Source organism: Acyrthosiphon pisum, chromosome A1 (genome assembly GCF_005508785.2).
Source record: "Acyrthosiphon pisum isolate AL4f chromosome A1, pea_aphid_22Mar2018_4r6ur, whole genome shotgun sequence".
Classification (NCBI taxonomy): domain Eukaryota; kingdom Metazoa; phylum Arthropoda; class Insecta; order Hemiptera; family Aphididae; genus Acyrthosiphon; species Acyrthosiphon pisum.
In genome coordinates this window covers 115,504,335-115,519,750 of record NC_042494.1, presented here as the reverse complement: position 1 = coordinate 115,519,750, position 15,416 = coordinate 115,504,335, and positions in this window count along the sequence as shown.

The window sequence follows — 15,416 nt, the reverse complement described above, 5'->3', positions numbered from 1 at the left end:
ATAATAAAAAAAAAAAAGTTTATTGTAATATGTAGGTAGACAATCGTTTATACAATAAGCAAGTACACGAGAAGGTAATTTGTGTAAAGGAATTTCACTATTACAGTATGAATGTATAAGACAATAAAATGTATAAAATTATAAAATTTTGTTTAAATATTTTGTGTGTAAGTTTATTATTGTAGGTAAATATAATATCTAATATCTGATATTGGAATTCTACATGTTTAGATAATTCTGGTATATCCTTAAAAATAGCTGCTCTTAAATTTGACTCCAAATTACTGTTTTTCATTCTTGACCAATATTAATTGTTATTCAAGTATTTCATACTCGAAAATATTGTCTCACGCAGCCAAGATGATAAAAAAAAAGTGGGCAAGTGGGTGTTGCTCTGCTGTACAGAAGGTTACAAGTGGGTAACTGTAATGGATGGTGTTCATTTTTAATTCAATGATATAATATTATTGTATAAGAAAAACGATTCTGAGCGAAAAAAAAATGAAGTTATAGGAAGAGCAATTTATCGTAGATTTTGGCATTTATGAGTACACGAATGCTTAAAAAATGCCGAGCTGGTAATCTTATATAATATAGATTCTATACTGTAGGTAGCAAAATAATATGTATGCATAAAATCTAATTATTATATTATCTTATATCTTTATAACTAAGTAACTTCCATTTAAAGAATAATTTAATATTTTGAAACATTAAAATATTTGTATGTATTTGGCTGTGTGTCTAATTATAAATAACAATGTAGGTACCTACCTAAATTTTATCACACATGTATTTCAAATATATTATATATATTATATATATTATATTTCAAATATACTTTAACATGTAAGTACCTATAAGTATGCATAAAATGTCAAAGCACCTTGGAGTTATTTAATAATCAAACTTATTAGCATCTCAAACTTCCAATCTATGGAACTTATTATGCTAACATGATTCATGTATAGAAAAGTTTTTTTTCAATGAACTCCGGCACATTTTAGTCAACGTGAAGGTAAAACAAAACTTTTTTACTGATCTCTCAAAGCCTTTTGTAGACTTTGAAATTCTTTTTAACTTATTCCTAACATTCTTTTCCCGGTTTGTAAAATACTAAAATGTTTTTGAATGTATCTCTAATTCTTTAAACACTGACAAGTAGTTTCGTGTGCTATAATTTTCCATCAATCTGCTAACTTATTGAAATTTATTATAATTTATAACTAATGGTTTGAAAACAATTATTGTAAAAGCACACATATTTTAAGTTTTATTTTTTTTATAATATTCAAACTATATAGTTTCATTTGATAAATAAAATATTTTCAATTATCAGACAATATATTTTATTTTTATAAACTGTCAGTTTTTAACCAGTTTTAAGTTTTAAGTGTTATTTTAATCGAACTTACATACCATTAGATACCCGTAATTGTAACTACTACTTGACATAGGCTGAAGCTAGAAATATTTAAGCTACTTATCTATTTATGCATTGAAAATTAGTTTTTGTTATTAGTAAAATTATCAATAACCAAAATGGTAAAAGAAAAATGAAAAAAAAAATATAAGCAATGATAAATGCATTTATCTTCACCCCCACCCCCCACACCAAAAAAAAAAAAAAATATATATTTTGAAAATTAAGGAAAGCTTGCTGCAAATGTTTAATAGATTTTAAATTATGCCAAATCAATTATAAAACATATATTTATAAAATGTAATCAGTTAAAAAAAACTATAAAATCATTCTTTTAATCCCGTTCACAGACTTTTTTAGGTAAATATTGAGATCAAACAATTAGTGATACATTTTTTACTGTAATTTGTATTTGATAACACTGGCTGAAATACCTAAAACCCGAACTAAAATACAGTTAGCCAGAACACAGAATAATTACAACTATTTTAATTAAAATTAAACATATACAGAAGTAAAAACCAAACTTTCAACGTTACATTAATAAAATCAATTTGAACTTTAAGCCCCAGCTCCTGGGAATACCAACAAAAATAAAACAAATCCAGTGCTTTAAAAAATATAGGACTTATTTCAAAGAAAATATCAAAAACATTCCCCCTGATTTAACTATTTTAAGTTACATTATTCGACCATAATACAAATTAAAAAATTCGTAGTAAGTACCTAAAAAAACACGCTTTATGATAAGATTCGACATTTTACTTGCGCCTAATTAATTTTAATGTTACAGTAAAAAATGTCATGTTTTAAAATTAATTTTAGTAGATTAACTCGCGTTACAACTAGATACTGACTATATTATATAGGTCAGCTTATATAATATAATTTATATCATGAAATAATAATTAATTAATGATCCAATAAAATATAAAACAGTGAATTAAAAAATCAAATACCTAGTCTAAGAGTCAAAATAACTTAGCAATAAGAAAACAACAATCAGAAATAAAAATAAAAATATTTTACTAGTTATATTTAAACTCGTTGATCTTTTTAAATGACAACATTTGTTTTAAAGTTCATTCATTTAACCACTTTTGATTTTAAAACCATAAATTCATTAAATTAATCATCTTTCTTATAACATAACTATCTTGAAATTTGTGAATTAATGGTTATCATAGAAATATCATTAGTTGTATTGGATAAAAACAGTTAATATGTATAATATGTTTTAAACATTATTTATACTTACTACAATAATGTGTTACTGGCTTTCATAAAAAAAAAAAAAGTTATGGAGAAACAAATAGAAAACTTTTGAAGTTTTAACTGACAAATCAACTTCAGATTATTATTATTATTTTTTTTTTTTTTAACTAATTTTCAACTCAACTTACAAAGATAATTTTTAAATAACTTAAAGTCAAGGCTATCCTTCTTTATACTATTAAATTATAATAATTAATATTTATAATCATGTATAGTATAGCACTTACATTTAACTAATTTTTTGTATTTATGTAATTTAATTATATTCAATACATATATATTCATACAGACTACACATTCAATACGATACAAAACATTTATTTTTGAGAAAAGTGGGTAAGCCATTGATGTACGTACCTACAACGTAGAATAATTATTAATAGTTACTTAAAAAATGATGGGAAATTAACATTTGATCTAAACGATTTAATAAAGCATTCAAAATGTCCACAATATTAATACAATAAACAGTAGAATAAATAATAATAAAATCTATAACATCTTCTACAAAATTCTTTCGGGTTTTTGAATACCTATTATTAAACACAATATTATATTATACACGAATTTACTAAACCGGTTTATGTTTATTTTAAATGTGATTTATTTTGTCAGAGAATAATACTATGAAAATATCTATTGAAATAAGTCTTTTTTACAGCTATACCTTCTTAGTAGAATGATGTAGTACGTTAGTTAAATGTCCAATGCAATAGACCATGGGGGGGGGGGGGAGTGGCCGAGTGGACTTAGGCGTCGGTTCGAACCCCTGCCAGGGGCGGCACTTTTCTTCAGGTAGTCACGATGTCTGGAGAGAGAGGCCGTCATCCCCCACCCAGGCATGACAGATACGTAGGTACGGATGCCCACTTGAAAATTCTGCCTAACTAAATCACACGTGTTTAAAACCTACAGTAGCCTCCCCCACAGTTAAAAAATCACCCAATGGCCTAAGTTGCCGCCGGTTAATTAATAATAATAAAAAAAAAATAGACCATGTGATCTCGGAGTTTTATCATAATTATTTGATAATTCAGTTATATAAGTAATTCTCAGTTATACAAATAATTTTGGACTGTAGTTAGTTGATCAGCTTTAGCAGTAATGAATTGTGTTGACTATATATGTTGTATAGTGATGATAAAAAAATGCCTAATGATTTTTTCCCATCGAGCTCAAGTATACTCAAACCAACAACAACTCGAATGAAAAATAGTCGAGAACAATAATGAAACGTGGTTAAAATACTCACTGACTCATATATTCAACCAAGTGCTTTTTGCTATTCACATTATTAAACATTGACTCTAGAAGTTTAATCTCACGCTAGCTCTCGAACCGCACACTCCACTCAAACATTAAAATATATACATATATATTACGCTTCTTTCATGTATTGAAGCTCAATTCCAGTTATCGTTTATCCCGATCACGTATTAAACACAAATCCCGTTTAAAATAGACTAAGCTTTTGTAGTCATCCCTAGATGGTGATGTCGGCAATGGACGAGTACAGGGATGGGTGAATATATCCGCCAAGTGTTCACATAAGAATATATAAGACTATAGTTGCACGTTGTGACTTTCGAATCAACCTACTGCTACCCAAGTAAATATGAGAATACTCGACGAGCTCTGATTTTTGGCAACCTAAAAGGAAATAACACTACAGCGGGAACTCTTTAAAAATAATATATTATAGCATCTGCACTCTGCAGTAAATTACTTTTGAAAAACAAATTGCAATTGGTTCTGATCCACAACTACCTACCCAAATCATTGCTGTATAAAATAAACTCTCCTGAATGAAAAAATAATGATAAATTATGCCCAATGTATTTAAGTTTAGTGTTTACTGGGTCACATAATTGTGGACTGCTGGCTATGAAAACGAATCCCCTCAATGCTGTCTATAATTGGTCGATGTGTTACATGCCTGACAGTAGGTACCTACTATGCTGAGGCGTACTAATAATATAATACTATATACGATACGATGCATGACACAATACACTCTATGAACAATACAATCTCATCTTGATATAAACGCGGTAAACCTAGTTTGAAGTCTTATCTTTGCAGTAAACCTAGTATGATAGGATTTTCAACGTACAAAGGTAGTAGGTAGGTACATACTGTGTACTGTATAGTGTGTGTAGGTGTTTAAAATTAATTTAACATTTACGTCGAGATTTTATCTTTCTTCTGAAGTAACATAATGCATCAAATAATACAGTTCCAGTTTAATTGAATTATACATTAAGAGATTTCACCGTCATAATACTGTCCATTGAATTGAACATGTATTTCAAGAAGGTGGGTGATCCCGATACAAAACAATATTCTTTAGTCGTTAATATTAAATGTTTAAACTCTATTCAAATTAACAATGAATCATAAATTAAAATAAATTATTTAATTCAAAAAAAAATTAGGTATTCTATTTTAAGGTTATACAATTACTTCTTGTACACATATTTAAGAAACTATTAGGTCAATATCATACGTAAAAGTGTAAAATTTTGAAGTTTAAGAAATGATCTTACTATTTTTTCATAAACCTTTTTATTGCATTTTACGTCAACGATAATATTATTATTGTAATAATTATAAATAATAATAATGCTATTATATTGTGTATTTTATTTTTAAGTAGTGGAAAATATGGATAAGAATAATCTTTTAAAAATAATAAAAAAATAATATCTTTAATCTACATATATAAAACAAATATTTAAATGACTTATTATTTTCACAAACCATACACAATCAAAAAATATATAGGTAGGTAACATATTTGTCTTACTCACATCATATTGTGTATTATGCTGTTTGAAATAGATTTCTGCATAATAATAAACCATAGCTAATTCCTTAAATCATCTCAACATAATTACATTATAAAACCTAATATTTTTTTCTGGAATTTCCTTTAAATTTTCTATCAATTTTAAATGTCTCTCCAATCATTTATTAATCGTTCGATTATAAAATAAGTTTGTGTTTCACTAATAATTGATTATAAAATATGATGATAATTAAAACTAAAACTAACACACCATACATATGGGAGGTTTCTAGACATTTAAATTGTTTTATATGATATTATTTCAGCATTTTTGTAAAATCTTTCACTGTGCAGAAAGCTTAATAACTGTGAACTTTTAAATTATCTATACTGTTTCATCAATAATGTGTATAATACATAACTTTAATACAGTGATAATATGTAAATAATGTGATAATGTGCGTTAGGAGCAAAAATCTGTCAATTTTATTGCAAACAATATAAAACGGAAATATACTCATTTTTTGATGGGATAGATATTTTAGTATTGAACAATTAACTGACGATGACATATTTTATCACTGATCGATAAATAACTGATTTGTGTGTCTGTCACGTTTAAAACAACAATTGTAAGGGACAAAAATGGTCAAACTCGATTACAAATGGCGAATGTTTTTAAGTACGCATTGAACGTAAAAATCGATTACATCGCTGTAATGGCTGAGACAGACCGATTAGATTATTTTTTTTTTCATATGTACACAATATACATACATTTATTGAAATATTTTATTTTTTGCTGTACGTTAAAAAAAGTCATCAAGGTCAATAAAATGATGTAACTGCGAGAGCCTATTTAGAAGCAACGAGCTACTTGAATTTTAAACCAACATAACTATATAATATGCCAAATACTGATTTGTCAGTGATAAATGTATGAATGATGTCATATAACTCTAAAATGTTGTAATATTTATGAGCGTATAGGTTTTCCGAAAACGAAAAAAATTGATTTTTATTGAAGGATTAAAATGTCTAGTATGGAACACGTGGCTTTGAGAGTTAAACAAAGTAAATAATTTTGACAATTTAATCAGAGATTTCAGACGAAGGACAGCGTTTTTGAGGGTACTAAAATTGAGAAGAACAAAATACGCATCCTTAGACTGACAATAACTTGATTGTAATATATATTTACTGAACACTTTGCAATAACCAAGATTAATAATATAGTATTCCTACGTAAGATATATACAATTATACCTACGTCCTACAACATAATATTATCACTTAAGATATTTTATAAGACACAATCACAACACATTCATAGGAGATAATAATTGATCGAATACCATTTATTATCTACTTATTTGTGTTCATTATTATTTTTATTTTAACAATAATATAATAATACAGCTGAAGTGAAATGGTTTACTACTAAATATACATATAAATAATATATAAATTAAATAATACCTATATAAATAAAAAGAAAATTGTCACTTGATATTAATTGTAAATTACATATTTCGATAATAGGTACCTACATTCAATTAGCTATAAATAATGTTCATTAAATAAAAACATGTTATAATATATAGTTTAATATTAAATGCCTTTTATAAGCCTAAACTAACTTATTAAACTAAAAAAATATCATGAAAGATAAAGTAACCACTTGGATCATATTATGTAATAATATTTTGTTTACGTTTTAATGGTACGCTACGGTTATGCAATATTAACACGAATATGACGTGTTGGAAATATTATATTATGTACTATAACACCAAAATATTGATTTAATAATTATTTATACATATTTGCTTTATTTATTGCTATTTTAAAATATCATAAATCAGCATTAGGCATGTTCTAACGAAAATAATATTAGCTTAGATTTATAACACTACTAAAGTCAATTACGAATAATTTGTGATACACAAAATATGTTCCTATATGTAAAAAAAAATATTAATACATTTATTGTATAGGTAATTAAATTAATTAAAATCTAAAGTTTCTCTTATATTTAGTTAACAAAATATAATCATGATAATGATTGTATCTAGGTCAATAATAATTTAAATAAATACAGAATAGGTTTATTGTAAGTTGGTAAAAATGTATGAAAAAATTAAACGTGAAATAAAATGAAAAGATGTAATTTGAGAGTAGTTCAAAATTGAATTATTTTAGTTTTTGAGTGAAGAAAGTGTAATTTTTACAATGCTATTTTTTTTTTTTATGTTTCTTTGTGAACACTTTTTTGAGTAGAAAAAGTACTTCAAAAGTTTTAGCGACCTTGGAAATCGATTATTATAATTATTTTAAATTGGACATTATTCAATGTGTCAGTAGTTGCAACAGTGACCCATCCAACTCCTGTATCAGCTTATCTCTATATTTATTTTATCTACATCTGTGCAAAGTGATCAGGTGATATTTTCCTAGTATAATAAATATTTAAACATTCCAAGACCAATGATAAACTTTCTTTATCATATTAATTATTAAAAATGTTTACATACTGCTTTCTAATTCCTACTCATGTATATTAAATAATAATCAATAAGTACAGTCCATAAAACTTTTAACAGAAATTTAGCATACTTTAAATATGATGATAATAAGGAGAATGTATCATTAAAAATGCATTAAAACAAAAAATAAATGTATTGTTTCCATGGAAACACACTTTGATGTATTATAGTGTGTATTTGTAGAAAAAATGACATGTTGTACCTTACATCCATATAATCTCAAGTCACGAGAACTCTGTAGAAATAGAATAATAAATTATGTATTATTAGTTTGAATACTAGTGGAATGAAGTTAATTCCATACGATGGTTTAACTATATATATGCTATAAAAAGCTAAAGTACGTAGCACAGTCATGTAGCCGCGGAACGGCCTTGGTCTTCATGAGAATAAAAGGTACGTGGCCCAGCGATGTGCACTTAACCACAACCCTAACATGAAACATTACGCACGGTACCATTACCATCTAAAATTTAAAATTTTGTGAGGAGATTTTGATTGGCTCGAACGAAAATTCGTTTCCACTAAGTCGTTCGTACTAAGTGTGAGAAAGTGAGATGACTAACACTTAGAAGTTAGAAGCGAAATAAAACTTTGTTCTAATGTATTATAATTGTATAAAACGACTACAATAAAAACAATATTATTTAAAAACTTCCTTTTTATCTCCATCAATGCAGTCTGCCGTAATACATAGGTACGCATGGTCAAAGTCAACTATCTCACATTTACCTATAATCTACATTCTACTTAATATTATTATGAAACGCAAAATACGTGATGATGTATATCATTATTGTGCATTTTAGATAATGTAGGTATGATTCCAACCTCGCGTTTCATCAAGTCATGGTGCTGTGCGATAATAATGGGGCACTCGTGATGAAATGAATACTCGTCGTTGGGCTTGGATCTTATCCGATTATATAGACTGCAGTATGATAATATTATATTGTTTTAAATCGTATAATATTATTGTAGGCCCATCCGTATTTTGTTCAGCCACAACTGCAGCAGTAGATTACATTCACGCGACTTTTAAATCGCATGATACGAATGTTTTCGGACACGGTAAAAAGGTCTACGCGTGGTCCTCGCCAGCATTTATATAATATAATACGGCCATACAAATATTATACGATCTACAGAATAGGCATCCTATATATATTGTTCGTATAATATATCCCATGTCCGGATTTGAGTTTAATATCATCACTAAACGAAACGACTTACACAACACAATAATAAAGCACTTATATAAAAATATATTATTGTATAGGTACCTATATTATGTGTTGTACGTATAGCGTATACACAATACACTATAGGTAAGTAGTACTCCTGCAGCTGAATATCGAGGATTCGACAATTATTCCAACTGTCATGTCAGTACAAGAGGGCCGTATATAAAAAATGGTAAATCGTTCAGGAGAGTGTTTTTTTATATTTTCTAGCTTACATTAATTTGTAAGTTATCTTCAGCCACATATAAGTATAACAAATTGTTTTCGAAAATTTCTTGTAAGTTTGATGATTTACTTTTTAAAAACTTAAACTTACCAGAAATAGTATTTGTTTATAAGAACAATAAATATTTTGAGACATATTATACATATTGCACTAATATTTATCAACTAACCATTTATATTTTATGTTACCATATTTTTCTAGTAATAAATAATTACTGATGACAGTAATATTATTACAGATATTGTATTTCATACGTCATAATATTATTATTAGATTCTGAGCGGATTGATGAATGTAATGATTTTACAATAGTTTATGTGTATACGATCTATATACACGGTACATAGTTGAAATAATGCTTCGATTTTCAACTGCAGTATTTTTTATGGGAAAATTAATCTAGTTGGTACTTTAGGGGACTAAAAATTGATAATTTCTAGTAATTTTCAAAAGCAACGAGGAAAACCAAAAATAAACGGAAACTTTTACGCAATACCAGTTTTTGACAAAATCGATTTTGTTTTTTTGATATAACTCAAAAAATACATGGAATTATATTAAATTAAAAATTATTATCATTGGAAATTTTGGTCGTTGCTAGCTTTCTATCAATATTTATATTGATTTTAACCATGATTTTAATGCGAGAAGGCCGTAGGTATACCTACCATCATGCGATTTTTATTGAAATGTTTATCACTAAATATTTATAACTCTTTGAGTGCAATAAGGCTATATTTCATTATGCTGTGATATTGTTGACAAGAAATATATTTAAAAGGCCAAATTTTGTCTTAAGGCTTTATTGCTATCAGCTACCAATCGGCTATAAACCTGTTTCAGAACAACAGAACAATTATAAGTCTATTTCATAAATAGTAAATTTAATGATATAATTACATAGATCGCAACACTCTAAAAAAAATTAAAAAAAAAAATGAATTCAGGGACATCAAAAGCTTAAAACTGAAAAATATCATCATGGCTCTGTTGTACTGATAGTACGAATTGTACACTGCAATTACATTTTAATCCATAGTAATATTATCATCCAGATACATTGTAACAGCATTAGCCATTATTATATTATTATAATAATAATAATAATATAATACTAAATATTATATCGTATTACGGCTGGAGCACTATGCTGGCGTGCGTAGATTTAGATTAAGAATATTGTTATAATAATGTAATACTATTGTTGTTAAGCTTAAGATGATGATAATAATAATACAGTCGTGCTTTGAGAAATGTTTGGTTGTTTTTATGTGCTATTTCGGAAAACGGATATTAAATTATCTCCAAAATATTGTTTACTTTATAATGAATATGTATAGAACAGTAGAGAGAACTAATTATTCCATAGCAACTTCGAAAGTTAGTTACAATACTACACAAAAACGTGCGAACGAGACCATGTACATCTGCTATAATAATCAACAGTTCATAAACTGGGGTTACTATAATGCAGCAATTATGTAATGTATAGTAAATCGTGTAACTAACTGTGTGTATATATGCATTATATAATTGGATTATTGCCGTTGTTTTATAACAAAATTATTGTACGTCGTCGAAACATCTCATCGTTCCCTTATTGTAGTTTTGAATTTAAAATAACTTGGAAGTGGATCATCAAAGGTATAAAGTAAATGCTAAAAAGCTGTATTGAATAAAAAATGTTTTGCGTGGCATTTGGGTATGAAAAAAAAAACAATTTCAAAAACTAATAAAAATAATTACCTGAGCTATAGTTGTGTTCTATTCAATTACATTTTCAATCTCCTTGCATTTTGAGACATATAGCTACAACATAACACCTACCCCCGTTGTGTACATACGCTTTTTGACACGTATAAAACCGCAATCTAAAATATCGATTCGCGACTGCGAATTGTTCTTGGAAGGGTGGCTATTCTTATACATATTGTATGAACCTCACACACATTCACTAAAACGCGCCTCTTTGAGCTCATAAGCTCGCTCGAAGTTTACAACGAGTAAAAACATTTGTGTTTTTTTACTTCTTACAATAAATAAGAAAAATTATTATTATGTTTTAGCAATAATAAAATATTTTTTACGCTGGTATATGGCAATATAAAATCGAGATACATCGATGTCCTATCCTATATAATGAAATATTAAACCTAGGTAAATAATAGTATGAACATCATTGAAAATAGAAAACACATAATAAACATACAGAATAGTAAATACATAAAATATATTTTATAATATAATATAAACTATTTAAAGTCGAACATCGACCTCTTACAGTTTTAGTACTATTTTTGACAGGTCTCTTATATTACCAGAAAAATATTTAAATTTAATACAAATTTGTTTAATCATTTTTGTTTGAAAAAGCTTATATACGATATATATATTATGACGCGTTACAATTATGTTTCATAAAGTTTATACCTATATAAATAATATTTTAAAGTGCATATTGATTTTTTACTTATGAATTGAATACATTATTAAGGTTTCGAAAAATGTGGTTGAACACTGTTAAAAATATAACTATATTATGGATGATAGTTTGTTTCTATTAATCACATGAATATAGTGTAATAGCTTCAGTTTTAATTTAAAAATTATGATCATCTAGGTATTCGTAGATAAAAATAGTTGAGGAAACAATGACATATTTGGCGAGTATGAAAACAAGAATTAATGAAACATTGCGATTTGAAAAAAGTACTTTTTGTTTGCGTGTTTACCAAGAAACCACAATAAATATTCTATTCCAAGATATAATAACCACCGTGGATTTTTTTCGATTGTTACGTGCAGTAACAACCATATTTTTTCCAATTCGTCTGCTATTAGATTCTAACAATGATAGCACATCTCAACTTGAGTCTTATAATAAAAAAAAAAAACAAAATTAATCTATTTGCTTAGTTCAATACTGATAATATCGATGTATAAAAATCAAAAACACAATTAAAATAAAAATAATTTTAAAAATATTTCTTATAATATTGAATTAAGGCTTCAACTTGGAAAATATTTAACTGTAGAAAAAATGAAGCATACAAAGATAGGGAAAAAACATTTACGAAAAATGATTTGTAGTGTTGTTATGTATATTATATTTTGTACCATTGTATTGTACATTGAGTCTGAATAATAATAACAAGACATGTGAGTTTTTTGAAATGAGTTTTTGAATCGGTTTTTGTGGTGAGCTCAATTTAACACTTACATATTGAAAAGAAATGTCATACTTGTATAGCTATAAATTATGTCACTATTGGTGATGACATATAACATAGTTTTTTACAAAATGATCAAAATAAAGTGCAATACGAAAATTATAAAAATTATACATTGAGTAACATCACTAACATCGAAAAGATTATTTCTCTTGAGATATTAAAAAGATAAGTAATAGTTAAACAACTTTAGTTTGAAAAATGTCGAAACAGCCAACATAGTAGCCAACGTAGTGTTTATTATCGTGATAAACTGAAACTTTCTTGGACATAAAGTACTTATATATTATATACTTATACGGTTATACCTCAAGTAAATCATTAAAATATTATATTGATGTTTCAATTAGAAAATATTATGAAAAAATTATATTTATTAGGCATTAAATACAATACCTACCTACTTGGAAATTGGAATTAAGAGGAATTGAGAATAATATAAAGTAGGTATTAAAAAAGATTTAATGTTTTTCATTTAAAAATAAATTGCGTACACTCAATTATTGAACAAATATAGTTCATATAGATAATCTTAGTATACAATTTATTCATCATATTTACCGTTACATATATAGTTAATAAACATAAAAACAATAAACTCAATAGGTAACTATTTTTTTTCTCTACGAGATCACTTACTTGGTATAATTGTGTGTAACAATTTAATAATAAAATGTTTAAAGTAATCCATATAAAAATGTTGAGGATTATTTTAACAAAATGATATGAAAAAAACATTTTAAACTCTGATAGTTTTAGTGTGTTTATTTTCATTAAACGCATATTGGATAATATTAATCTCCAATAGGTACTCTTTTTAAACTTATATTTGACCACATAAAAAATGTAAAAGAACCAACCTATTTATAATAAAATATGGTTGAATTGTTATGCAGGCTTATATTAACACAATTTAGTACCTATATATACTAAGTTAGTAAAGAGTTTATATAGTGTATAGTGTTATACCTACTTAATTAAATTATACGATAATTCATTAATACATGATTATTATAACGATAATTTTATTTGACTTAATTTATTACCAGTTGGTATTTTGACAGATATTTCGATTTTTTTTTCGGTATTATACAAACATCCAGTTGAGTTGAAAAGGAATTTTGTCAAATTTTTGGATCAATACCTATTCGTATTAAATACAATTTTAAAAAAATGTTATTTTTAGAAAGCAGACAAATTTAATTGGAATATTTTTACTGTCGTATGTCTTACTAGTTTTTTATTGAACAATCCTCATGTAGGTATTTTGTTTTATTAAATTTGTAAAAATAAAAACTGTGAGTTAAGACTCAAGAGATAAATTATTGTCTCACACCATATTAGAACTTAAGTCCATATATAAATAAATAAATAAACGAGTAGTTTCATTTTTCGTTACGATTTTTTTTCCACCCACACCTTAAAAAAGAAGTTTTACTTCAATAAAATAACAAATAAACAATTATTGTGAACCGTTTAACGTATTTCTTCTTCTTATAAATGTTTCAAAGTGGAGATCATACCCGAACGTGTTATTCTGTCTTACATACATGTAATATTACAAATCTACTTACCTATCCGATTCTTACTACAGTTAATTTATAGTTTCTGTTAGGTGAGAACATTTACATTATATTATAGAATTTGTAGAGGAGAATATAAAGTGAATTTGAGCAAGCAGTATTTTTTTCATAATATTTTTTTTTTTTTTTTATAATGAGTTGTAATTAAAAATTCAAATAGCTCGTTATTATATAAACGTATGAAAAAAAACTCTTAACTCGAGCACTGTTTATAATATTCTACTTTAAAATTCGATAATACATAAATTTTCTTTTAATATTAATTATTCATACAATCATACACTATAGAAATAATTCAGTACGTTGATTTACTATGTTTAGGCATGTGTTGAACAGAAACAACGTATGACGTCCTCTTAAGTTTTTTTTTCTGAAGTAGTGAACTATATTTTATGCAGAATATTCGAGAATAAATTATGTTAACTTTTTTGTACGTATTTATACATTTGAGATCTAAGATACATCCAAAACAAATTTTACCTAACGATTTCTTTATAAAAAATATTTAATCAAAACAATTTATATGATATGCATAATTTTAATTTACATATTCTATTACCTACCTAATTATATTACAATTTAAGAGCATATATAATAGTCTGAGTGCATTCAAGTACATTTACGAGTATACTATGTCTGTTCAACAGTTAATCCCTAAAAGAATTACTTATCTATTATTTCATGATATTATCATAAAATTTTTTTTTTTTTTTTCAGAAAACCCAGTATACAAAAATCTAAATTTTTTCAATACCGTGAATAACTATTTCGTAGAAAGCGTTTGGTTTTATAACAAAGTTAATATACAAATTTGTGGTTAGCCAAATTCTACACAGAAAAAAAATCGTAATTGCTTTATGGCTTGTTTCTGTCACATTTATAATAATTTTAATAGTTCTCAATAAACCTTTTCAAACCATCATGTGCTATAAAAGCACCTATAATTTGCGTTGACTTAAATAGTTTTTTTTAAATGTTTATATTTTTATTACAGCTGAACTTTAAGGAAAAGGAACGTGTTTGATTAACCACTAGCGCTTTAAACTAAATTAATTTGGACTAAAGGGTGGAGAAAAGGAAAAGAAATTGAAACTGACAAGT